This window comes from Halyomorpha halys, unplaced genomic scaffold (assembly GCF_000696795.3).
Source record: "Halyomorpha halys isolate HHAL.00 unplaced genomic scaffold, Hhal_1.1 Scaffold53.1, whole genome shotgun sequence".
Lineage (NCBI taxonomy): Eukaryota > Metazoa > Arthropoda > Insecta > Hemiptera > Pentatomidae > Halyomorpha > Halyomorpha halys.
The window spans coordinates 1,351,147-1,356,147 of record NW_027109243.1 but is presented as its reverse complement, the minus strand read 5'-3'; the positions used below and the strand labels follow the sequence as shown (position 1 = coordinate 1,356,147).

The following is a 5,001-nucleotide window of genomic DNA, read 5'->3' as shown; positions in this document are numbered from 1 at the left end:
TTAATTAGTATTTCTTAAATGTTTATCCTCTACTCCTGGTCCAGAAAAGAATTTGCTGTTGAAACAAAATTAATACTTAATTAAATAATAAATTCAAATAATAAATTATTATAATAAGTTACAGTCAGCTGTTACTGACGGGGCCATATCAGCTGATCGAGCAGATCAGCTGATTCGCATGTATATATATACATATATAGGGGAACCAGACATAATAAGGCTAGTCTTGTTTAGTCGGTCACAGAGTGTTCTCATATCTATCTTTTACTTTATTTATTAAGTCTCTTCTTGCTCTAACTTAACTTATAATTATTAATACACTCAAATATTAAATTATTATTATTATAACTATTATCATTATGATTATAATAAAGGCTTAATGAACCCTAAGGTTCAATGCCGATACAACTAATCGTTCTCTCTCTCTATATATATATATATTTATATATATATACCTTTCCAGTGGCGCCGCCCCAAACCCAAATCTACTAAATCAATTTTAATGCAATCCTCCCATCAACGTTTCTGTCTACCACTCGGACGTGGTATAACATTTTACCGATCCGCTCGTTACTAAGCCCTATAACCTTACATGCCCACCTAATTCGCCGCAATATTATAACCTGAATTATATTTGCATAGGATGCAGTTCCCGTTAGTTCAGGATAGTGTAGCCTTCTGAATTCTAACGTTGATTAATTTTCAATCCTAATGTTTAACGTAATACTTTATTTTCGAAAACCTTAAGGTGCCGTTCATCCCTTAGCGTAAGAGGCCACGCCTCGCATTCATAAAGAACAGTGGGGAGGATAATAGTTTTGTAAATTGTAATTGTTAAGTTTTTGGGCAGAAAGCGGGAGCTAAGTAATTTCGAAATTGAAAAATAACAAGCAAAATATCAATTTCGTTTTTTCTAGTTACCGTAGAATCTAAATACTTAAACCTATCTACTTGTTCAAAGATATTTCCTTCTATATCTGTATCGCCGAAACTGCTCCCATTTCTACTGTTAACCACATATTTAGAAAAAATAAATTATATTTTTTTATCAAGTTTATAACTTTTGACTAGACGATAAATTAAAAAAAAAAAAATAGAAAACAACTTTTAGAAATAAATAATATAAATTGATCTATAATGGTTATTGAAGTAATAGTAATAATAATATAATGTTTACAAAACCTTTCTTCTTATTGTAGCAGGAAGGCGATCGCTCATACAATGAGGTAGAACACAGTGTGGACGGCTACAATATTTTCTCACTTTTTATTTAACCGGCGAAGGACGAAAATTTCCCAAGTACAGTTATTAGGTAACTTGATGATAAAATTAATAAGAAATTTTTACAAAGTAATTAACAAACAAAGGTGTTCCAAGGGTCTAAGAAATAAAACAGGAAAATCGTTCTTTAATACGTCAACACATATCAATGGATTAGATTCACAATGGTTTACATTTTTTTAACAATTCTGTGTCCAGAAAATACCATATAAAAGGGCTTAACTGTTTAAAGAATAAAACTCATGACTGATTGACTAATGTCAATGGAACTTATTTTGGTAATAATAGGTCCAAAAATATTCTAAACGTGTCCAAGGGTTCTTGCCAGTGCGCCTAAAGAACCGAGAAAAAAATTTATAGAGTTTTTGAAAATATTTATATTATCGTATTCCGCCTTTGGTTGTTTATTGCAAAAAAATCGATTTGTTTTTCACGCAGAATAAACATTAAATATTGTTGATCATATTAAATAAGTTTAGATGTATAAAATATCTCGGACGCCGAAAGGATAACCCGCTTCTAACACCAAATAAACGTGTGGTTTTTTTTCTCTAAATTATAAATATATCTTTTTTTTTTTAAATAATTTATTTTTATCTGTAAACAAATATATACAACTAGTAAATTTGCTATTTGATATAAAATGACATGATACAAACATGTGGAGAATCTACCTATTGAATGAACTTCAATAACGTTACTTGAGAAGAAGGTCTCTAGACCACCTTCTTTTCAGACGCCTAGAGAGGTTATCAGGTATTGAAGGAGAAGCCAGGTTAGAAACAAGTGGGTTTGGGTGGTTGAGAAGTTTATCATTGAAGGTTCTGGCCAAATCGGCAACATATGGAACATTGAGGTCCTGAAGGATGACTTGATTCGTTACAAACTAAGGAGCATTAATTATTTTAGGAAGGATTTTGGACTGCTAGGATTGGATACGAGAGGAATTCGACGGTTTAGTGGAGCCCCAAAGCTCAATTCCGTATATCCAGTTAGGCTTTATTATACTTGTGTAGATCAAGGGAAGACGCTAGCAGCGTGGCAACGCGCCTGTCTATCAAGGTTGTTAGTTCGAACCTTGGCCCCACCCGGGCCTTTTTAAGCATAAAATTATACGAAACATACTCACAACCTCCCCCTCCCACGGGCATTTGTGAGGCCCGTTAGCCAATGGTTGGCACTCAAGAAAAAATAGGCGTAAGAGTGACAAACTCAACCTATGAAAACAACATTATATTATATATAAACATATTAAGGAAATACATCGCGCATGGCATTGGACCTTGTCGCGCCAATAATAAAAATAGATATAATTCTTTTGTAATGGATTGGAAATTCATACCGTTAAATATATCTTAATATGTAATATACCTATAACATTAACTAATATATATATATTTTTTTCAATTATTTATATTTCAATATTTTCCTTTTTTAAGTTGTACATTCAAATAAAATTTGGCCAATTCGAAGGCCACAAAAATATTTGGCAGCTCCTTTATTAGCCTGGGCCAGATAAATAAAACAGCTTCCTTTGTTGCGATAATACACAAGGCCGTGATGAGATGGATGTGAAGTTATTGTAAAACAGCTGTTAGGTAACGCTGGCCTTAATCTATCAAACGTCAGAACAATATCGCCTAAAAAGACATTTGTTATTGTTTATTTATTATCTTCCTTTTGAATTTTAATAGATTTAGAAAATTTATAGATAATTTTAACTTAATTAAAATTAATATTAATATTAATTTAAAAAATATTGTACGTTCTGCGCATCACTCAACTTTCATTTTACCACACCCTTAAGGTTTTTTTTTTCTTTTGCTATAAAAATTTGTATTTTAGGGTTTCTCAAAGTGTGACAAATATAAATTTTGATCCTGCCAAGAATACAAACGGGATTCAATTTATTGTTATATATATTTCCAAAGTTGTTCGTTTATTTATTTCTTTTAATTTTTATTTTTCTCTGAATGATGGAGTTATCTTTTTTTTAGCCCTCATGAAGACCTGGTCAAGGCAGGTCGAAACGTCGGCAGGAATAAATAATTTTTTGTTTATTTGCTGAACGCGCCCCCCGCCCCTCCCGCCCCCACATGTATCTTCTCCACAATCCCTTTTTTCCTCCATTTGTTATTCAAAAATTTCTTTAACAGTCTGTATTAATCCATTTTTGTAATTGCTAACAACTATTGGGAACTATTTAGGTTTTGCAAATAAAAAAAATTAAAGGTACTTTTGACCAAGATAATTTAATATTTCGTTATTTAAGCCCTCTCAGACTATTTTAATGAGGATAAGACCAAACAGATATTAAATACTATTTAAATCTACAATAACATGGTGACTTTAATCAAAATCGTTACAGTCGCTTTCTAGAAAATCTACAAAACCTGCAAAATTTATAGTATAAGTATATAAGTGGCACCTCAGGTGAGTTGATTTTATCGAAAAAGTTGCTGCGACATTACAGGCATATATGTGTTTTAAACATGTAATTTCAGATTTGCGAGACGTTTCGTTTTTGAGCTGGGCTATTTACAAACATACCATTTTGAGAGACCTCGTTATTTGGACTCGGAGGACCTCAAAACATGGATTTTCGCCAATAACTCGATTTTTTCACAAACCTAATACTTTCTCTTACTACATGTTCCTAGAACACCTCTATCCATTCCCATCTACTTCTCCCTCCTCAATATAATAGTCCAAATTGTACATAGTATGGTATGAATTCTGTATCTTTAAATAAATAAAGTATATCTTTCACTAATCAACATTAGTAATTTTTTTTCATGATTCCATTGATTGATATTCCAGAGATATAACAGCAACATTTTCGGTAAAATCAATCGATTTGTATTGAAAGTACAATTTTATCAGCATATTCTAATAAACGGCTCTGAATATAAAACATACTATGTTCATGATAGGCTTAAGTTGATCATCAGTAATCCAACAGAGTTACCAAAAGGAAATTCCAAGAGACACTTTGTATATAGTAGTCTAAATTTTTCATAGTATGTTATAGATTCTGTATCTGTAGATAAAGAAAATATATCTTACACTACTCTGTAGTAGATTTTGTATCTTAAGTTTATACCTGAGATGTAATGGCAACTTTTTCGATAAATCAACTTATCAGAACTACAATTTTATGTTATAGATTTTACAATTTATCAGCATATAACTAAAAACAGCTTTGAATATAATACTATGTTAATGATAAGCTTAAGTTGATCATCTGTAGTCCAACAGAGTTATCGAAGGGAAATTCTAAGAGACACGCAGTATATAGTAGTCTATGTTGTACATAGTATGTCAGATTTGCCATTTGTATCGAATTGAATATTGAATCTGTTTGTTTGTATGTCATTGAGTCAGGTTGATTACACTATTTTGATTAAACGCATATTAATGTATAGTTAAGGAGTCTTTACATTCCACTAGGTCTTACACTGATAGAAATAGTCTAAGAAACGTTGATATTAAATTTTAAAAAAGCTCCCTATAAACTACTGTCGGGGTTTGTCTGGTCTTAGGCGGGTCTCCAGCCTGATATACACTTTACAGAAGGCCCTCGACAAGGCGTATTCAATAATAGGTAAGAAAGGAAGGCCGTGCCCGGGGATGAGCCCTGGACACTAACTCAGGTAGAGGAGGTCTAGGTGAGAGAGTCTGAGGTAGAGTAACAGTTCTAGTTGCCGAGATGAAGCGGAC

The 5,001-nt window shown here is 32.3% G+C and overlaps 1 protein-coding gene across 4 annotated transcripts in view; it reads right to left on the bottom strand.

The window, feature by feature from the left end:
* rdgB (retinal degeneration B) overlaps window positions 1–5,001 on the bottom strand; it is a 184,052-nt gene that overhangs the window by 110,447 nt on the left and 68,604 nt on the right. The window contains exon 1 of one of the 4 annotated variants that reach the window (XM_014438148.2): window positions 1,183–1,240. The exons of the other annotated variants lie outside the window; for them this stretch is intronic. The gene's annotated coding sequence lies outside the window, so the exon portion shown is untranslated. Of the gene's footprint in view, window positions 1–1,182; window positions 1,241–5,001 lie in introns of those variants that run through there. 4 annotated transcript variants of the gene reach the window in all.